This window comes from Bos javanicus, chromosome 3, assembly GCF_032452875.1.
Source record: "Bos javanicus breed banteng chromosome 3, ARS-OSU_banteng_1.0, whole genome shotgun sequence".
Lineage (NCBI taxonomy): Eukaryota > Metazoa > Chordata > Mammalia > Artiodactyla > Bovidae > Bos > Bos javanicus.
The window spans coordinates 82,647,094-82,669,588 of NC_083870.1; the positions used below are offsets into that span (position 1 = coordinate 82,647,094).

The 22,495-nt window shown below is 40.9% G+C and overlaps 1 long non-coding RNA gene across 1 annotated transcript; it reads left to right on the forward strand.

Moving 5' to 3' along the window:
• Positions 1-471: 471 nt before the first annotated feature.
• LOC133244489 (uncharacterized) lies at positions 472-22,269 on the forward strand. Its single transcript, XR_009735416.1, has 4 exons — positions 472-669; positions 6,544-7,996; positions 8,458-8,673; positions 22,037-22,269. It is a non-coding gene; the product is annotated as an uncharacterized LOC133244489 (long non-coding RNA).
• The last annotated feature ends 226 nt before the right edge of the window (positions 22,270-22,495 follow it).

Below are 22,495 nucleotides of genomic sequence, written 5' to 3' on the forward strand. Positions count from 1 at the left end.
GAAGACACCCCCATCTGCCTCTCCTTCTCTGAGGCAGTTAGGCATTGATTTGGTATTTTATGACACTAAATGAGGATAAGGGAGGAGAGGGAACTGAGGAATTTCTATCATTGGAAATTCTGCCTAATGGCCAATACTAGAGCATTTATGCAGCTCACTATAGGCTCTGAAACAGATTTAGTATAAAGGGGACAAGAAACTATCTATAAAACAAAGTCAGAATGGAGGTTCATATTCTTCTGCTTGACAGAGAGGCAGCTTCTGTATGGAATAAAGTTGATGAAGAGAATACTTTTTATAAATTGTATTTTACTTTATTACTAAATAATAACAGGTAGCATTTATTATTTGCTAACATCCACCCTTGATGTTAAGGGCTTTTAAATATTATTATTGTTACTCATTCTACCTATGAGTGTTAATAACAACTAACGTTTATTTAATATTTAGTTTTTCTCAGGCACTATTCGAAGACTTTTACATATATTGACATATTTAATTCTAACAACCCTATGATGTAAGGAATTATTTTCTTCATTTTACAGATGTTGAAATGAAGCCACAGAAAAGCCAAATAATTTGTCCAATTACACACAGCTAGTGTGTAGGAACAGAGCTGAGAGTTGATGTCATTGATGTACTAAGATGCTGCTGTAATAACTAAAGGAGGTAACGTGTGTAATATGCTAAGTGTCTATCACACAGTAGGTACGTTTTTGCTTTTCTCACCTTCTTCCTTTTCCCCTCATCAACTTCCTATAAAAGAATGAGTTTTTAACTTACAAGGGGAAACTAAAGAAATTTCACCTTGTTTTCAGTTTTTCTCGTCAACATTTTTAGGCTTTTTGGTATAGATGCTTACATGTCATGAAACATAATGAAAAAAGATTTCCTTTTCTAAAGAGAATAAATACTTTATTCTTTGTGTATGGCAAAGAGTTGGACATGACTGAGCGACTGAACTGGACTGAACGTGGTAACCTTGAGCTGTCTCTGCTGTCTGTGTGTGCGCATGCTCGGTTGTGTCCAACTCTTTGTGACTCCGTGGACTATAGCCTGTTAGGCTCCTCTGTCTATGGGATTATCCTGGCAGGAATACTGGAGTGGGTTGCTCTTCCCTTTTCGAAGGGATTTTCCCAACCCAGAGGTTGAACCCACATTACCTGCGGCTCCTGCATCTGCAGATGGATTGTTGACCACTGAACCACCTGGGAAGCTGACTTCATTCTTTATTTACCTTAAATGGTTTAGTGGCTAAAAAACATGCAGCTATAAACAGTCCTAGAAGAAAAGAGAAGGAGAGAAAGGAACTAACATTTATTCAAATCTTCTTTTTTTTTCTTTTTTAAACTTTTAAATTTTGTATTGGGGTATAAACAATTAACAAACAATGTTGTGATAGTTTCCAGTGAAGAGCGACTTGAAATCTTAAATTCCCAAGTACTGTGCTAGGAGCATCATTTGTGATTGTCATTTATTCCTCGCAACAATCCCAGTCAGGTATTGATTATCATCCTTATTTTTTGGATAGCATTCTGAAACGAAGGGCATCCAGGCAGCTTCCTTGTTAGGAATGGGTGGAGCCCGAGATTGTCTGTAGTGTGTATAATGCTGCTGGCTTCACAATCTCAGGAGCCCTGTCTTTGGAATATTTGACCCCAGAAAATTCCTAACTTGGGAACTCAAATAAGAAAGGGATGAGGCTAAATAATTTACTTAGGAAGGATTTTACTGGCAAAATCAGTCTTTTATTCCAAACACCTTCCTGAACAAAACAGCTGTTTCCTCCTGAGCCTTGGTGGCTGAGTTAAGCAGCATTTGCCTGAATGCTAATCCTTAGATTATGCATTTCTTAATCAATTTGGCCGTAATTAGGTTGAGCTTACAAATTGTTATTCCAGGAATAATGATTGTCTTTAAGAGGCAGCAAGGAAAGCATCAGCATCATTCTTTGCCGTCTCATCTCCCTGCAAGAATGCTCACTCACTGCGTAGGATGGGTGGCAGGGCTCAGATTTCATTTCTATAGGTGCGTGACCCATGGGCATATGGTAACACTGTTATGGGCCCGGAGCTTGGTTTAAGGTTAGCTTCTGTTTTCATATTTGTTTCTCTGGCTTGACTTTTTCTTTGTGGTAAAGGGACCATAACACTGATATCAGCTGCATCCTGCTAGCATAACACTGGTGCTTGAAAGATTAATGAACACAATGATTTTCTTAGGTAAGTGTGTCTTCATTTGGATAACTTCTTTCATCTGAGCAGCTTAATGCATTTTGTAAGTATTTCCTCAGTCTTACATGTGAGGCAGGGTAAAATAATTCTTGCAGCTTTGGCCAAGAGCATGCAAGTCCAGTGATGGGGGATTGTATTTGTGTTCTTCATTGTTGTAGCCTTAGTAACTAGCATAGGATGCTTAAGAAATACCTACTGTTGAGTCTCTTCTTCCCAGCTCAATTGATGGTGGGAAGTCAAATCTTGCACTGGTTGTAGTCATGGTCAGTTTTCCCCAGCTCATCCCTACCCTTCTTCCCTTTCCTGGCATCCCTGGCAGTTTAAAAAGAAGCAGAGTGAAGAGGATCAGTCCTTAGCTCAGTTCCTACCAATTCTGAAAGTAATTGAGTTCTCCCTGACTGCAGCCTCTGACATTTGTGATATCCTCCTTTGGACTTAGCTCTCTAAATCTGTAATCACTGTGCACAATTCCTAGTCTGTCTGCCTGAGAATTCCCTGCCTTCCTGGATTGTGTGCGTGCTCAGTCGCTCAGTCATGTCTGACTCTTTAGCGACCCCATGTACTGTAGTCACCAGGCTCCTCTGTCCGTGGGATTTTTCCGGCAAGGATACTGGAGTGGGTTGCCATTTCCTGCTCCAAGGGATCTTCCTGACCCAGGGATAGAAACCACATCTCTTACGTCTCCTGCATTGGCAGGCAGATTCTTTACCACTGTGCCACCTGGATCATCTATACCTAATGCTTAGCTTTGCTTTGTTACCATCCAAGCCTCAGGGTATCAGGGAATCTGAAGCATTTTTTCAGTGATTTTATGGGTGTAGACCCTGAGACCCACACAGCCTGAGAAAGATGCAGGTTGATTTCATGCTCACAGGGTTGTGTGGGGTGTCCTCTACCATGTTTTCAGGATAATTCATTGAAATAAAGTTATATGTCTCTTTTATCAAACATTTTTCTGAGGGATACAGAAACATATTGAAAAAAATCCCTGTCTTTGGCACCCCACTCCAGTACTCTTGCCTGGAAAATCCCACGGACTGAGGAGCCTGGTGGGCTGCAGTCCATGGGGTCGCTAAGAGTCAGACATGACTGAGAGACTTCACTTTCTCTTCTCACTTTCATGCATTGGAGAAGGAAATGGCAACCCACTCCAGTGTTCTTGCCTGGAGAATCCCAGGGACGGGGAAGCCTTGTGGGCTGCCATCTATGGGGTTGTATAGAGTTGGACACGACTGAAGTGACTTAGCAGCAGCAGCAGCAGCAGCTAGTGTTCTAGTGGTTGAGATTTTGCCTTCCAATGCAGGAGGTGCAGGTTCAAACCCTAGGATCCCACATGCCTTTCAGTCAAAAAGTCAAAACATAAAACAATATTGTAACAAATTCAACAAAGACTTAAAAAAAATCCCTGTCTTCAGGGAAGTCAGTCAAGAGAAACACAAGCCTGCAATACAAATAATTGCAGTACAGTAGAAGTACCAGAAGGAGCTCTGTGAAGGGAGTAACTGCTGCTGCTGCTAAGTCGCTTCAGTCATGTCTGACTCTGTGCGACCCCTGAGACGGCAGCCTACCAGGCTCTCCGGTCCCTGGGATTCTCCAGGCAAGAACACTGGAATGGGTTGCCATTTCCTTCTCCAATGCATGAAAGTGAAAAGTGAAAGTGAAGTCGCTCAGTCATGTCCAACTCTGAGCTACCCCATGGACTGCAGCCTACCAGGCTCTTCCATCCATGGGATTTTCCAGGCAACAGTACTGGAGTGGGGTGCCATTGCCTTCTCCAGAAGGGAGTAACTAATACTGCCCAAAAGACAGAGAAAAAACTAAGCAGAGAAGGTGACAGCTGAGGAATAAGAAGGTGTTACTGTTCCACTGGGACATCTCCTTGGAATATGAGTGGACATAACTGGGGCATTCTGGCTCAGACCCAAGGCATCTTCCCCCAGTATGTGACAAGTGCCAAGACTAAATGAAAGGTTTCATTTTGCTGTTAGATAAGGGCTTCCCTGGTAACTCAGCTGGTAAAGAGTCTGCCTGCAATGCAGGATACCCTGGTTTGATTCCAGGGTTGGGAAGATCCCCTGGAGGAGGGCATGGCAACTCACTCCTGTATTCTTGCCTGGAGAATCCCCATGGACAGAGAAGCCTGGCAGGCTATAGGTCATGGGGTTGCAAATAGCCAGACATAACTGAGCGACTAAGCACATCACATTGCCCTTTTATTACCCAGTTTCTATTTAACACTCAACCCCTGAAATCTCCCTGTTGAAGACCATCCTTCTATTCTCTCATCTGTACGTCTCCAGAGGTAGGCATGTGACTTAAGCTTAGCTGATCAAAACAATTAATGCCACTGGCTACAGTAATAGCTGTAAGTTTGAGCATGTCGCCCAGTCAGAGCCAGTGAGATGGAAGAGAAGTTTTGCTGAAACTTCTGGGGAAGAAACTTTCTTTTTTCCTCCTGGACTTAATTTATGAAAAGATGTCAGGTCTGGGGCTGCTTCAGCCATATTCCCAGGTGGTCTGGAACTGACATGGAGGAGGGCAATGCTGGGAGAGATAGACTATTCTTGGGACATACCTTAGGCCACAGTTTAAGCCATGCCAGGAGCCAGAACAATCCTTGGCCACTTCTACTATATCAGAGGATGAAGCCCCTTTTTGCTTAGGCCAATTTGGATTGGATTTTCTGTCTTTGTTTATTCTGAAGAGGAAAACACCCAAGAGGGAACAAGAATGCACTCCAAATATTGGAAGGATGTTGAGTAAGAGGATTCTTTGAATATTCTTGTGTGTCTCCAAGGGATGGAACCTTAATCAGTGGGGAGATGTATTAGATGGTCAGATTTCAGATCAGTATAAGTAATAACTTTTTTTAACTTTGGGGACTCTACCCAATAAAAGCAGTTAGAGGCTTTGATTCAACATGTAGTTAGGGGAAAACATGAGAGAGTGGAAGAAACATGCCTGCCCTCCCCTGTTAAAAACATCTTAAAATGGTTCAAGACAATTTAAAAGTGGTCTGAGTCACCTTTATCACTATGTTAGATTTTAATACCAGAGCTTTCATTTAGTTTTATAATTCTTCAAAGTCAAAGAGAATGTGACTATTTATTGTTTTACTCCTATTCTCTGAACAAACCATATATTATTACAAATCAATTTGGGGACTTGGGACTATAATCTGTTTAATGAAAGAGAAGAGAATCACATGTTAAAAGGGCAAGAGTTGCTTTGTGAAACTTTTGCTTCACTTTTATGAATAAAACATACAGAGTGAGAGAGACAGTATAGAGTAGTATCTATAAACATGAACTTTGGAATTGGACTACAAAGATTAAAATTCTAGGGTTACTACTTATTAACTGTTACGAGAATAAAATGAGATGATATAGGTACAGAGCTGGGCAAGATACTGGCACAGACTAAGCACTCAATACATTTTAGCCACTCTGTTATTATTACTACATGATAATTCTTAGGAATTATCAAGCCCCCAGATTTTGCCAGGGCTTTCTGGTGGCTCTGATGGTAAAGAATCCGCCTGCAATGTAGGAGACCTGCATTCAATCCCTGGGTTGGGAAGATCCCCTGGAGGAGGGCATGGCAACCCACTCCAGTATTCTTGCCTGGAGAATCCCATGGACAGAGGAGCCTGGTAGGCTACAGTCCATGGGGTTGCAAAGAGTTGGACACAACTGAGCAACTAAGCACTTAGCACAGATTTTGCCAAATGACCAGCAACTTTAAGATTTTCTAAGGGAGAAAAAAAAAATTACCAAATGTTTCTTGTGTCTTCTGGTAGTGCTGGGAATGGTACATTGTCAATTGCCATCCAAAGCCAATGGCAAGAACATGAAAAATAACCAGGTTACCAGACTGCACGCCTTCCTGTTAGACAGAGGGCTTGTTTATTCATCGTTATAGAGCACCTGAAAAATAACTGTTTAAATGCTATTAACCGTCTCAGAGTACCTGGAAAATAGCTGATTAATGTTATTAACTACCTCTAATATTTGGTCTCATAGCTTTTGATGCTCTTTCCACTACCTAAATCTCCTCTGTCCTTTGTTTCATCAAGAAATCTTTTCTGGTTCTTAAAAAAGAGAAAATCTCCCTCATCCCCTTCCCCTAAGTGCCCCACAACATGCAAGGAACACACACACACACATACTCACACACACACCCTACACACACCACACATATGTGATACCATATTAATGACTTTTCAATCTTCAGGGATATAGGCTGTTTTTAAGCATCTATTATATATCCTTGTCACTGAACTCATGATTTCCCACTTTATCTCATTCAGAACCCATGGATGAATACCATCTGGCCCTGGTGATTTACTGCACAGAGTCCCTCAAGGTGCTCCATACCTTTATCCTCAGAGACTGAAGAATCTCTGTCAAGGCCATTCTCTGCTTTGCCATAAAATGTGTCCTTGGAACAGGAATTTCCCCATTGTCTTCTCCAATAAATACTGATTCAAAATATTCCTTTAGCTGCTCCTCTCCTTCATCATTCCATTTAATATCCTCCTTCTCCTAATGAAAGCTCTTAACATAACAGATATAGTCACCTTACTAAAATGCCATGAACTCTTTATTACTATTATTATTTATCTTGATGTTTCTGTATGTTTTGCCCATTCGCTCTTTAACCTCTGTTACTTCTCAGCTGATACAGTTTGAGTTCCCATCAGAGTATGTGGCTTACAAAGAATGGTCATTAAAAAAAATTTTTTTTAACATTTTTGGCTACACTGGATCTTAGTTGCTGCATGCAATCTTTCTCTAGTTGTAGCAGGTGGGAGCTGCTCTCTGGCTGCAGTGCACAGGCTTCTCATTGCAGTGGCTTCTCTTGATGCAGACCATGGGCTCTATAGTACGCAGGCTTCAGTAGTTGAGGTGCGTGGGCTCAGTTGCCCTGCGGCATATGTGGAATCTTCCCCTGGACCAGAGAGTGAACCTGTGTCCCCTGCATTGGCAGGCAGACTCAACCATTGAACCACCAGGGACATCCAGAAATGTTCATTTTAAGACAGAGCACCTTTAAAACAGTTACTGTTTTTGTTTTGCTATAAAATGAGAATGTGTTGTGCCTAGAAATTTTGGAAAATTTAGAAAAGTAAAAGAGAGCACATCTTTCTAAATGAGCGCTGATGGTGTGTGTTTCAGGGCCCGACTTTTGCACTTTTTTCTGAAACATAACCTATCTGATTTCCTCCTCTCTTTCTTGTGTGCTGTACTGTGGGGGAAGTGAGGCACCTCTCCTGTACCTCAGACACGGTTGGGGTGTGTCTTCCCTCAGCCTGTATGAAGAAGATGTTATCAAGTTTGTCCTGCAGGCAGGCCTGGCCTGTGAAGACCCTAGCTACTGGATGGCTCGTGGCACTTGCCACTCCAAAGATTCATCGCATTCTCGATTTTCACCGAATTCCACTTCCTCTGTGACAACGCCTGCTTCACCAGGCTTTCTCTTTTGCATTGAATCCCTTTGTTGTTCCACCAGCCCCCAGTTTGCATCACTTCTCCTCAGATATCTTCAGATCTCTTACATGTCAGTGAATTTCAGTCTCATGGTGACCGAACTCTAACTTGGCCCTAGAACTTTCTCTGGTGAATGCCCCTTCTCTGATGGGTCAACCCTGAGGGTCCTTGTGAGCAGAGTCCTGGTCACCTTCATTCTGCTTCCTCCCAGCTTCCCTAAGAACACCTTCGTGCAGCCCAAGCCAGGACGCCTGGGCTCTGGAGTCAGACAATGTGAGTTTGAATCATAATCTCTGGCCGTCCGGACTAGTAATGAACTTCACTGAGGCACTTATTACTTCATCTGAAAAATGGGACAATAATACAGTCTGTACTGTTAATTTTATTATTTATCTAACTCAGATAACATATGCTATGAGGAAGGTGTTTTTTTTTTGAGGAGTTTTCAGAGATTAACAGCTAGTTTAAAGCCTTAGAAAGTTTGGATTATTTATTCATTTATATGAATTATTTATTCACCTATAACAAAAATTTCATTACAGTTGTTTCAATGTAGGAAAAAACAGTCTGGGAGCTAGAATATTTAATTTGTGATAACAATTATTTTATTTTTTCCTATGACATTTTCAATTTTGAAGTTTGTATTAAAAAAGAATAGCTATAAGTAGTGTTATGAGTGAATAATACCACTCCCCCAAAAGATATGCCCATGATGTGACCTTATTTGGAAACAGGATTTTTGCGGATTTAATTAAGGATCTGAAGATGAGATCATCCTTGATGAATGGGGCGAGCCCTAAATCTGATGACACAGATTTCTGTAAGAAGAGGAAAAGATATCCAGACACAGAGGAGTAGGCCATGTGAAGACAGGGACAGATTGGGGTGATACCTCTACAAGCCAAGAAACACCCCAGGATTCCTGACAGCCACTAGAAGCTGGGAGAAAGGTGAGACATGGATTTTTCCTCACAGCCTCCAGGAGGAACCCGTCCTGCCGAAACCTTGATTTTGGACATTTCCGTCTCCAAATCTGTGAGATAATGAACTTCTATTGTGTTAAGCCCCAAATTTGTGGTAATTTTTTATGGCAACCCTTGGAAACTAGTATATTTTCTTATTGCAAGCTAAAAATCCTATATTGGGAGATCAAGACAGAACAGAAACAAATCTAAAAGTCACCACTAAATTATGATCAAAACATAAAATCAATCCAAAGCAGTAGATTTCTAGACTTGTAAAACAAATGGCAGCATAGCTCATAACTACAAACAGTTAATAAGAGAACATAAAGCCAAATAAGTTATGTCAGCTGCTCAAAGCTGCTGAATGTTGCTCTACTCTTGGGATACCAGCTTTTTAAGGTGAGATGCTAATTCCCTATTATAGTTGTGTAATGATCAATTAAAGTCTAGATGATACAAAATCTATTCCTCGTTTAATCAAATAATATCCAATAGTCATATAAAAATTTGAGCAGTGGAAGAAATCCCTGTATATGCTCTATTACTTTATTATGAAGCTTAGAAATGAAATAATGCAAATACTACTCCTTGCATATTTACTGGCACCTAAGAAGAGCAATGGCACCTCACTCCAGTACTCTTGCCTAGAAACTCTCATGGACGGTGGAGCCTGGTAGGCTGCAGTCCATGGGGTCTCGAAGAGTTAGACACGACTGAGTGACTTCACTTTCACTTTTCACTTTCATGCATTGGAGAAGGAAATGGCAATCCACTCCAGTGTTCTTGCCTTGGAGAATCCCAGGGACAGAGGAGCCTGGTGGGCTGCTGTCTATGGCGTCGCACAGAGTCAGACACGACTGAAGTGACTTAGCAGCAGCAGCAGCAAGAAAAACTTGATGAATGTTGTCCTTTTCCTGTAGAAAACAGGTATTCATAACACATACCCACGAATACAGAGCATGTTTTACACACAGTAGGTGTTTTGTAAATAGAAGGAATACAGATCTTTTTCTCTCTTGAATTTCCTTGTTTTTTCCAACACCAACTACCATGGTGTTTATCAGTTCAGTTCAGTTCAGTTCAGTCGCTCAGTCGTGTCTGACTCTTTTCGACCCCATGAATCTCAGCACGCCAGGCCTCCCTGTCCGTCACCAACTCCCAGAGTTCACCCAACCAATTCTTTCATGCACCTGATAAAAAGTAAGAGTTTATACTGACAGGGGGATGATATTATGGTATGTTCAGGGTTGATTTTGAAAAATCTTTTAAATTACACCACTATAAGTTATACAGCCACATATGTAACTACTGTCTCCAGGAAAAGTGAGGAACTGGTGATAAGATGTAATAGAATAACAAACATTCAAAGATTGTCCTCATGTGATCCTGAACGTTCCTTCATCCAATGTCTCAATCCTCTTAGATCAACATCTGTTTGTGTCCAGAGCTTAAAAACAATGCAGGGGAAAGTCCTGAGGAACACTTGAGATAAGATGTGGGTGCAGCAATTAGTGAGTGATTCTGAAATAATAGCAGCAGGGTTGTGTGATTTTGTGGAACAGACTAGTTTTAAATTGAACAGAAAGTTTTAAATTGAATTGGAAGGGCAGAGACAGGGAAAGCTTTTTGGATGAGGACTTTCAAATTGGATCTTAAAGGAATATGAGACAATAGACTTAAGTGTGTTTGTAGTTCTGCTAATGACACATTTCTTTCTTAATTCCAGACCTAAACTACTTCGTAGTGCCTAACGTGTGATAGAGAGACTTCAGGTTAAGTGTTCGCTGCTCAGTCGTGTCTGACTCTCCGACCCCATAACTGTAGCCCACGGGTTTCTCTGTCTATGGAATTTTCCAGGCAAGAATACTGGAATGGGTAGCCAGTCCCTTCTCCAGGGGATCTTCCTGACCCAAAGATCGAACCCAGGTCTCCTGCATTGCAGGATTCTTTACCATCTGAGCCACCAGGGAACATGTAATAGGAGCTTGTCAAATATTTACTGAATTTAAAAAAGAAAAAGGAAGAAAAGAACAAGTGAATCATTCTTGCTTCTTTTATGCCTCTTCAGTCTGGTCTTTTTAATACATAGATCTGTTGATGTCATTCACCTCCTCTAAAGCTTCACAGATGCCCTGCAGTCTCTAGACAAAGAGTAGAAAATGATCTTTGAGTCAAACAGTGTTGGGTTTGAGTTCCAAACGCCTTCGGATCGGCCTCCGTCCGGTCCTATGTGTTCTCAGCTCTCTTTCACACCTTTCTGTCCTTTTGATGCCTAAATCTAACCATATTATCTCTCCTACCTCCCACCTCTCCCTTCAAAGTTTATGTGGCTGCCCCTCCGTCCGCAGAATCTGGTGTCTAGCATCTTCTCTGGCTTCTGCTTTCTGCACTCTTTAAACTTTTCACTGTCTGGAAGGTGTCACATTTTCTCTCTCCTTTGGGCCTTTTTGCATATTTAGAAAGCTTTACTTGGAATAGTCCTCTCTACCATATGCCACCCTCCCCAACCCAGCCACCCTGAGTATTAAGCTAACTCCTGTGCATCTTTCAAGTCAAGGCTTAAATGACACTTGAGGCCTCCCCTGCCCCCAAGTGGGTCCTGGGCTTTGAGGCTTGCAGAGCACCTACACTTATCCACCGTAAAACACACCACAGTTGATTGTGGTGATCTGGTTTATGATGGTTGTCTTTCCTACCTGGGCTGGAGGTGCTGTGAAGGCAGTGACTATGTCCCATTCAAAATTGTCTTTAGTACTTGGCATAGCAACTGGGAAAATGAATATCTTTTGAATAAGTTCAGTTCACTCAGTCGTGTCCAACTCTTTGTGACCCCATGGACTGCAACACGCCAGGCATCCCTGTCCATCATCAACTCCTCGAGCTTGCTCAAACTCATGTCCATCAAGTCGGTGATGCCATCCAACCATCTCATCATCTGTCGTCCCCTTCTTCTCCTGCCTTCAACCTTTCCCAGCATCAGGGTCTTTTCCAATGAGTCAGTTCTTCGCATCAGGTGGCCAAAGTACTGGACTTTCAGCTTCAGCATCAGTTCTTCCAATGAATATTCAGGACTGATTTCCTTTAGGATTTACTGGTTGAATCTGCTTGCAGTCCAAGGGACTCTCAAGAGTCTTCTCCAACACCACAGATCAGAAGCATCAATTATTCAGCACTCAGCTTTCTTTGTAGTCCCACTCTCATATCCATACAGGACTACTGGAAAAACATAGCCTTGACTAGATGGACCTTTGTTGGCAAAGTAACGTCTCTGCTTTTGAATATGCTGTCTAGGTTGGTCAGAACTTTTCTTCCAAGCAGCAAGTGTCTTTTTATTTCATGGCTGCAGTCACCATCTGCAGTGATTTTGGAGCCCCCCTAAAGAAAGTCTGTCACTGTTTCCATTGTTTCCCATCTATTTGCCATGAAGTGTTGGAACCTGATGCCATGATCTTTGTTTTCTGACTTGAGTTTTAAGCCAACTTTTTCACTCTCCTCTTTAACTTTCATCAAGAGGCTCTTTAGTTCTTCTTCACTTTCTGCCATAAGGGTGGTGTCATCTGCATATCTGAGGTTATTGATATTTCTCCTGGCAATCTTGATTCCAGCTTGTGCTTCATCCAATCCAGCATTTCTCCTGATGTACTCTGCATATAAGTTAAATAAGCAGGGTGACAATATACAGCCTTGATGTACTCCTTTCCTGATTTGGAACCAGTCTGTTGTTCCGTGTCCAGTTCTAACTGTTGCTTCGTGGTCTGCATACAAGTTTCTCAAGATGCAGGTCAGGTGATCTGGTATTTCCATCTCCTTCAGAATTTTCCACAGTTTGTTGTGATCCACACAGTCAAAGGCTTTGGCATAGTCAACACAGCAGAAGTAGATATTTTTCTGGAACTCTCTTGCTTTTTTGATGATCCAGCAGATGTTGGCAATTTGATCTCTGGTTCCTCTGACTTTTATAAATCCAGATGAACATCTGGAAGTTCATGATTCACATACTGATTAACCCTGGCTTGGAGAAATTTGTACATTACTTTGCTAAGGTGTTAGTTAGATGAGTTCAGTTGTGCAGTAGTTTGAGCCTTCTTTGGCATTGCCTTTCTTTGGGATTGGAATGAAAACTGACCTTTTTCAATCCTATGGCCACTGCTGAGTTTCCCATATTTGCTGGCATATTGAGTGCAGCACTTTCAGAGCATCATCTTCCAGGATTTGAAATAGCTCAACTGGAATCCATCACCTCTACTGGCTTTGTTTGTAATGATGCTTCCTAAGGCCCACTTGACTTCACATTCTAGGATGTCTGGCTCTAGGTGAGTGATCACACCATCATGATTATCTGGGTCATGACCATCATGATTATCTGGGTCATGAAGATCTGTTTTGTATAGTTCTTCTGTGTATTCTTGCCACCTCTTCTCAATATCTTCTGCTTCTGTTAGGTCCATACCATTTCTATCCTTTATTGTGCCCATCTTTGCATGAAATATTCCCTTGGTATCTCTAATTTTTTTGAAGAGATCTCTAGTCTTTTCCATTCTATTGTTTTCCTCTATTTCTTTGCACTGATCACTGAGGAAGGGTTTCTTATCTCTCCTTGCTATTCTTTGGAACTCTGCATTCAAATAGATATATCTTTCCTTTTCTCCTTTGCCTTTTGCTTCTCTTGTTTTCTCAGCAATTTATAAGGCTTCCTCAGAGAACCATCTTGCCTTTTTCCATTTCTTTTTCATGTGAATGGTCTTGATTACTGCCTCCTGCACAATGTCATAAACCTCGTCCATAGTTCTTCAGGCACTATCTATCAGATCTAATTCCTTTAATCTATTTGTCACTTCCACTGTATAATTTTAAGGGATTTGATTTAGGTCATACCTGAACGGTCTAATGGTTTTCCCTACTTTCTTCGACTTCAGTCTGAATTTGGCAAGAAGGAGTTCATGATCTGAGCCATAGTCAGCTCCCAGTCTTGTTTTTGCTGACTGTATAGAGCTTCTCCATCTTTGGCTGCAAAGAACTTAATCAATCTGATTTCAATATTGACCATCTGCTCAGTAAATCTTTAATACAATTTTCTGTTGATGGGCGGTGCTGTGTTCCCTCCCTGTTCTTTGACCCGAGGCCAAACTATGGTGGAGATAATGAAGATAATGGTGACCTCCTTCAAAAGGTCCCATGTACGCACTGCTACACTCAGTGCCCCCAACCCTGCAGTGGGCCACTGCCAACATCTATGCCTCTGCCAGAGACTCCTGGACCCTCACGGGCAAGTTTGCGTCAGTCTGTTGTGGGGTCATGAGTATCTTTTGAATAAGTTAATGAGATCTAAAATTTACTGGCTGCATGACCCTGAACTGATAACTCTGCCACTCTGAATCTCAGTTTTTTCTTTTATAAAATGAAGATAATAGCTACCTTATGGAGCCTGGTGGGCTGCCGTCTATGGGGTCGCACAGAGTCGGACACGACTGAAGCAACTCAGCAGCAGCAGTAGCAGAGTCTGGTACCCTCTAAAGTGTTTTAATCACTCAGTTGTGCCCAACTCTTTGTGATCCCGTAGACTATAGCCCACCAGGCTCTTCTGTCCATGGGATTCTCCAGGCAAGAATACTGGAGTGGGTAGCCATTCTCTTCTCCAGGGGATCTTCCCGACCTAGGGATCGAACCTTGGTCTCCTGCATTGCAGGCAGATTCTTTATTGTCTGAGCCAACAGGGAAGCCTAATACACTCTAAAGTATCTCTAAAATAGCATATTAATGTCTACTTGTCTAATATTACTGGCCTTCCATGAGTAAATCCTCACTTGTCTTTTTACCTTATGTTCTGCTTCTCCCATTAATGGCACCAAAATGGACTTCTCAGCTTTTTCCTGAACATTGTCCTGTGTTTCCCCCATTGTCCCAATGGGACAAATGCTGTTCTTTCTTCCTAGAACTTCCTTCTTCCCTTCTCCTGATTTCAAAACCTCCATCTTAGCTCCATGAAGTCTCCCTTGATTTGTCTTAGTCAAGTTACTCCTCCCTTCAACTTTTGCTACATGTTACCTGCCCTTCTTCTAGAACATTTTTCACATTCAACATTATGAAATAGTTATTGATGTACATCTTTCAGTTTAGCAGGCTCTAGGGTCCGTCTTCCTGGATTCATATCCCAGACCTGCCTACTAACTATATAACTGTTGCCTATCTCACACTTAATTCACTTAGTATGATAATCTCTAGGTCCCCATACTAAGTGAAGTAAGTCAGACAGAGAAAGATAAATATCATATGATATCACTTATATGTGGAGTCTAAAAACAATGATATAAATGAATTTATTTATAAAACAGAAACGGACTCAAAGACTTTGAAGACAAATTTATTGTTACCAAAGAGAAAAGTTGGGGTGGGGAGGTAGAGATAAATTAAGAGTTTGGGATCAACATTTACACACTGCTATATGTAAAATAGATAATCAACAAGGACCTGTTGTTTTGTACAGGGAACTGTACTCAATATTTTGTAATAGCCTAAATGGGAAAAGAATCTGAAAAAGAATGTATATATGTAGCTGAATTTGCTGTGCACTTAAAACTAGTAAAACATTGTAAATCACCTATACTCTAATATAAAATAAAAATTGAATAAAAAAAAACCATGGCCTAGTTAGTCACTTTATCTAAGCCTCAATTTTTTTAGCCAATAAAGTGGGAATAATAACAACCATCTCAACAGTTATGCAGGTGAGGGTCACATTAAATGAGATTATGTAAGTGTCACACATATAACCAGTGATTATGTGATTGACATAATTAACATTATCATCCTCAGCAGCACCTTCTCCCTAATTAAACTCTGAGTTCCTTGGGGATGAAGATGTTTTAATAGGATTCCCCTATTGTACTTAGAACAGTACCTGCCCCCATAGTTGGTGCTCAGTAAATGTTTGTTGAATGCAGGCATAAATAATATAGACAAATATAGACAAACAATGACTTTTTATTTTGCTACAAAATGATGCAAGTTGACTACATTTTTGAGCTTTTTAGTAACTACTGTCCCTGCGGATTTCCCTCAGCCTGAACATTTTGACATAGTGCTAGTAGAATAGGCCCACTATGTTGCCATCAGTCTGGAATTTGGAAAATTACAAGCAGAATTAAAGAACAGTATTGGAATTATTTATTCTTTCTATGCCCCTTTATTGCATTCATTTTAGGAGAAATTATCTATTCTTGTTTAACAAGAAGATTACATTACATATTCATGTAGAAAGAATTTTACCAATTTGTGGAAACTTCTCAGATCTTGCCACATGTTAGATGTCAGGCAATGTCTCATTTGGAGAGAGGAAAAAACAACTAGAGTTACTGTGATTTACTGCAAGGCAAATTATTCTGAATTTCCTTGGTAAAAAGAAAATGAAAGCTACATTTGTTAAATATCATGGAGGTTCATCTTCTAAACAGCCTTTTATCTGGAAAATATATGTAGTCATTTTCCTGACTTAATAAGGAGATAAAGCAAGTTTCACTTATCTTAATTTTGCTTGTAATGAATATACTAGATGAGATTTTGCTATGATATGTGACTGCTCTTTCATTAACAGATTGGATAATTGCCCTCTTGGAATGGACCAACTTTATTATTTAGCACCTGACTCAATCCTGAAATAATCCAGAACTTTTTTTGAAAGTCAGTGTGCAGAGCTATGGTTAGAGGAAGTTCACTTCAATCGCTCAGTTGTGTTCGACTCTGCAATCGATGGACTGCAGCAGGCCAGGCTTCCCTGTCCTTCACCAACTCCCAGAGCTTGCTCAACTCATGTTCACTGAATTGGTGATGCCATCCAACCATCTCATCCTCTGTCATCTCTTTATCCTCCTGCCTTAAATCTTTCCCAGCATCAGGGTCTTTTCCAGTGAGTCTCTTCTTCCCATCAGGTGGCCAGAGTATTGGAGTTTCAGCTTCAGCATCAGTCTTTCCAATGAATATTCAGGAATGATTTGCTTTAGGATGGACTGGTTGGATCTCCTTGCAGTCCAAGGGACTCTCAAGAGTCTTCTCCAATACCACAGTTCAAAAGCATCAGTTCTTTGGTGCTCAGTTTTCTTTATGGTCCAACTCTCACACCCATACAGGACCCCTGGAAAAACCATAGCTTTGACTATACGAATCTTTGTTGGCAAAGTAATGTCTCTGCTTTTTAATATGCTGCCTGTTTGTCATAGCTTTCCTTCCAAGGAGTAAGCGTCTTTTAATTTCATGGCTGCAGTCACCATCTGTGATTTTGGAGCCCTCTAAAATAAAGTCTGTCCCTGTTTCCATTTTTTCCCCATCTATTTGCTGTGAAATGATGGGACTGGAAGCCATGATCTTAGATTTTTGAATGTTGAGTTTTAAGCCAACTTTGTCACTCTCCTCTTTCACCTTCATCAAGAGGCTTCTTAGTTCCTCTTCACTTTCTGCCATAAGGGTCGTGTCATCTGTATATCTGAGGTTATTGATATTTTTCCCAGCAGTCTTGATTCCAGCTTGTGCTTCATGGAGCCCAGATTTTACATGATGTACTATGCACAGAAGTTAAATAAGCAGGGTGGCAACATGCAGGGTGTTAAATAAGTTAAATAAGCAGGGTGATAGCCCTGATGTACTCCTTTCCCAATTTGGAACCAGTCCATTTTTCCATGTCTGGTTCTAATTGTTGCTTCTTGACCTGCATACAGATTTCTCAGGAGGCAGGTCAGGTGGTCTGGTTTTCCCATCTCTTTCAGAATTTTCCAGTTTGTTGTGATCCACACAGTCAAAGGCTTTGGCATAGCCGATAAAGCAGAAGTAGATGTTTTTCTGGAATTCTCTAGATTTTTCAATGATCCAACGGATGTTGACAAATTTGATCTCTGGTTCCTCTGCCTTTTCTAAAACCAGCTTGAACATCTGAAAGTTCTCAGTTCATGTACTGTTAAAGCCTAGCTTGGAGAATTTTGAGGATTACTTTTCTAATGTGTGAGATGAGTGCAATTGCGCGGTAGTTTGAGCATTCTTTGGCATTGCCTTTCTTTGGGTTTGGAATGCAACTGACCTTTTCCAGTCCTGTGGCCACTACTGAGTTTTTCAAATTTGCTGGGATGTTGAGTGCAGCACTTTCACAGCATCATTTTTTAGAGTTGAAATAGCTCAGCTGGAATTCCATCACCTCCACTAGCTTTGTTCGTAGTGATGCTTCCTAAGGCCCACTTGACTTTGCATTCCAGGATGCCTGGCTCTGGTGCTTGATCACACCATCATGATTATCTGGATCATTAAGATCTTTTTTGTATAGTTCTGTGCATTCTTGCCATCTCTTCTTAATATCTTCTGCTTCTGTTAGGTCCATACCATTTCTGTCCTTTATTGTGCCCATCTTTTATGAAATGTTCCCTTGGTATCTCTAATTTTCTTGAAGAGATATATAGTCTTTCCCATTCTATTGTTTTCCTCTATTTTTTTGCATTGATCACTGAGGAAGGCTTTCTAAACTCTCTCTTGCTATTCTTTGGAACTCTGCATTCAAATGGGTATATCTTTCCTTGTCTACTTTACCTTTCACTTCTCTTGTTTTCTCAGCTATTTGTAAGGCCTACTCAGACAACCATTTTGCTTTTTTGTACTTCTTTTTCTTGGGAATGGTTTTGATCATGGCCTGCTGTACAATATCATGAACCTCCATCCATAGTTCTTCAGTCACTCTGACTATCATATCTAATCCCTTGAATCTATTTGTCACTTCTACTGTATAATCATAAGGAATTTGATTTAGGTCATACCTGAATGGTCTAGTGATTTTCCCTCGTTTCTTCAATTTAAGTCTGAAAGGCATTGTGTATACTAGGCCTGAGAAGTCATGGGTTTCCATGTGTTTGGGGAGATAAGCCACTGCCTGCATGACACAACTTCACAGGAAGTTGAAAGATTTGATCTCATTTAAGTGTTGATTAAGGTGTGAAGGGCTTCCTAGGTGGCTCAGTGGGTAAAGAATCCACCTGAAGTGGACTGAGCACCCACACACAAGGTCTGAAATTGTACCATCTGAATTCCATTCATTCCAGTTGTTTGAAGGGAGGACCTATGACAGTGGAGAGCTTGGAAGGCAGCCTACTGCAGAAAATGGGTTGGCAAGCTATCTATGATTGTATAGCCCAGAAGATAAGAACAACTTTACACTTTAAACTGGTTGGGAAAAAAATCCAAAGAAGAATGATATTTCATGACATGTGAACATTACATAACATTCAAATTTCAGCGTCCATCCATAAAGTTTTATTGGAACAGTCACATCCATCAGTTTCCGTATTGTCCATGGTTGTTTCTGTGCTTCAGTTGGAGACTTGAACTGTCACAGTACAGACTGGGTGACCCTGAAATCTTGAAAATTTATTATTTGACTCTGTACAGAAGAAGTTTGCTGACCACTGGTGTAGAGGTGGCGCTAGTAGTAAAGAACCCACCTGTCAATGCGGGAGATGTAAGAGATACAGGTTTGATCCTGGGTCAGGAAGATTCCCCGGAGAAGGGCATGGCAACCCACTCCAATACTCTTGCCTGGAGAAGCCCATGGACAGAGGAGCCTGGTGGGCTACTGTCCTTAGGGTCACAGAGTCGGACATGACTAAAGCGACTTAGCACTATATAGAGGGAAAGAGCATTAAAACCCATGGAGTCACTCTTAAGTTGAATCCTATCTCTTCTGGTTACTAGACCTGGAACCTCAGTCAAAGTGACCATTCATTCAAGAAACATTTATTAAACTCTTACTGTTTCTCAGAGACGTTGCTTGGCATTTGAAATGCAATGGTTTTCACACCTGAAGGGTTACCAATACGTAGTTTGCTGGTTTCACTGAGAAGGTTAAATGAAAGTAAGTATTCAAAGTACATGGCATCTAGAAGTTGTTCAATAAATGCTTCCCCCCGCCACTCGCTCTATCATTTATTAGGAGTCAAAGGTGGGGAAGCCACTTAATTTCTTAGAGTATTTACTCTTTCAGCTATTAAGCAGCTCAACAAATGATTTTTGAAAGTCCACAGATAACCATTCCACCCTAGTACTTTGGGATGGCTTTAGAAGTGGGGTAATGCTGGGCTTCCCTGGAGGTTCAGAGATGAAAAATCTGCCTGCAGTGCAGGAGACCTGGGTTCAATCCCTGGGTCAGAAAGATCCCCTGGAGGAAAAAATGGCAATCGACTCCAGTATTCTTGCCTGGAAAATTCCATGGACAGAGGAGCCTGGCAGGCTACAGTTCATGGGGTTGGAAAGAATCGGACACAGCTGAGTGACTAACGCTTTACTAATGCTGGGAAAGATTGAGGACAGGAAGAGAAGGGAGCAACAGAGGATGAGATGATTCGATAGCATCTCCGACTCAATGGACACGAGCTTGAGCAAACTTTGGGATATAGTGGACAGGGAAGCCTGGCATGCTGCAGTCCATGGGGTCATAAAGAGTCAGACACAACTTAGTGACTGAACATCAACAAAGGAGGCAAAATGGTGAGTTGATGGCTGACTGGGACTTAGCCTGGTATCTCAAGTGGTGATGTGCTGTGGACCTAGAGGGGAAGAGAGGCATTGAAAAGGCAAGGCCAGGGAACCACAAACAAATGACTTTATAGTTTTGGTCTGGGCCTGCTTTGTTCAGAAGTAAACTTCTGTGGGACCCAGTCTTGGGTGGCAGATGGTATTTTGACATCAAAATACTTTCAATGGTCAGAATACTTCTAGTATGTGATGGGGCCAGAATTTCGAATCCTAGGCATCCTGATTCTGCTGCCGTTAGTCATTACACCAGTGCCTCTCAAACTGGGGTCTAGAGTTACATGGATATATCATCAGCGTTCCTAGAGTTCTCCACAAAAGCCTCTAAATTCAGAGTTTCGTGAGAATCTTAGAAAAAAGATCATATAAGCACATTCTGGACACTCAAATGACCCTTTATAACCTGGGATTGCCCTGTGGTGCCTTCCTCTAAGTCTGCACTTGTGTTTACATCGGGTAATTTTAGTGGGCTAATAAGGAAAGAACAGAGGTAGCAGATCTAATAAGAAAATAATGTGTTGACACCATAGGAAGGTCAAATGATATTACTGCTTACTCTAAGGACAGAGGTTTCATAGTAATTCTAAGCGAGAAAAGAGTTGGGAGAACCAAATCATTATACAGCACACAGGGGTGTTGGTTGCTGTGTGAAACTGGCACATGATTAGAATGGCAAGCTAGTTTTTGCAAAACCACAGTCACTGTGTAACTTGGATTTTATTAGTTTTGTGATTTTGCTGTGGTTTAATACATTGTACAAAAAGCTACATGCATACAACATTTTAAAATCTAATTTAAAACCAAGTTTTAACTCATTTAAATGACATTTGATAAAAATGGTTCCAGTGATGTTCCAAATAACTCTTTATTATTATGTGATTTTGTCTTATTTTATAATTTGAAGCTTCACTGAATGAGGGCACTCTCTAAATTCTTTCTAAAGTGTTCAAAAGGATAGCCTAGAGCTGGAGAAAAAGCAGGAGAAATTTTACACACATTTTTCTGTGGTTGTCCTGTGCTTGTGTTGATGAGGTTATTTTTCCTTGCACAGGAATATATCCAAAGGAGATAAATGCTGAACCTTCAATATGGTTATTTAAATGATAATCCTATTTCTTTCCTATTTCTTTAGTCCTGATCATTCAATTTCTATTTCTGTGATTTTTTGCTTATCAATGAAATATCTTTTCATCAGAGTCTGATGCTTATGCTACCATCTTCAGAATAGTTCTTGGTTCTTATTTATCCAGAGAAAGAGAAAGGAACTATCAGCCAACCCTCACCTCTCAGTACTTATGTTATAAATATATTTATTTGTTTATTGTCTGTCTTCCCATTAGAAAGTAAGCTATGTGAAAGTAAGGTTTTTCTCTTGTTTATTTCATTCAGGGATTCAAAACCAGAGGCAGTTTTTCATCCAGGGAATATTTAGCAATGTCTGTCAACTAGGATGGGGGCTACTACTGTCATTGGTAGGGATAGAGGCCAAGAAAGCTGCTAAATACCCTATAGTACACAGGACAAGCCCTCCCCCCGTCCCCCGCCCCCCACCCACAATAAAGAAGGCAGTCAAAATGTCAATAGTCCTGAAGGGGAGGAACCCACAGTTGAAAAGTAGTGTCCAGCAAGTAGCAAGACTTACAAGTATTTGTGGAGTAAATGAAAAGATAACTGGCAAATAATATGTGTTAGGGACTACATTAGAGGCTTCATAGATGTAGCAAGATCATCCACTGAGATATTAATTTATTTTGGTTCTCACTGGATTTTTCCTGGCTCCCTTTCCAAAAAGGTCACAATTGGGCATTTCCTGTCTTTGGAGTCTGTGACAGGGCTGAGAAGTGGCAGAAGAAAGGTCCTCTGCTTGTCTTCGTGAAAGGTGAGTCACTGACATATATTCTGGAGGGTCTTTCTGTGGCCTTGTGGAGAGAGGAGTGTAGAGTCCTCATAGTGTCAAAGATTTGTCTCCTTTTTGACCTACTAGGCTAGAGTTCTGAAGTTGGATTTAGTTTGATAAAATAATATGCCATTTTTTTGTATATATAAATCTGTAGAGTAAAATTTATACATTTTGTATATTATTTGATTTGAAAATTCTTAGTCAACCGTTCAACACAGTAGGCATTACTATTGCCATTTTATAGATGAGAAAACTGAGATTCAGAGAGATGAATTAACTCACTTCAGATCACACAGATTACAAATGAAAAAGACAGGATTTGATCCTAGCTTAGTCTGACTTCAAAACCCC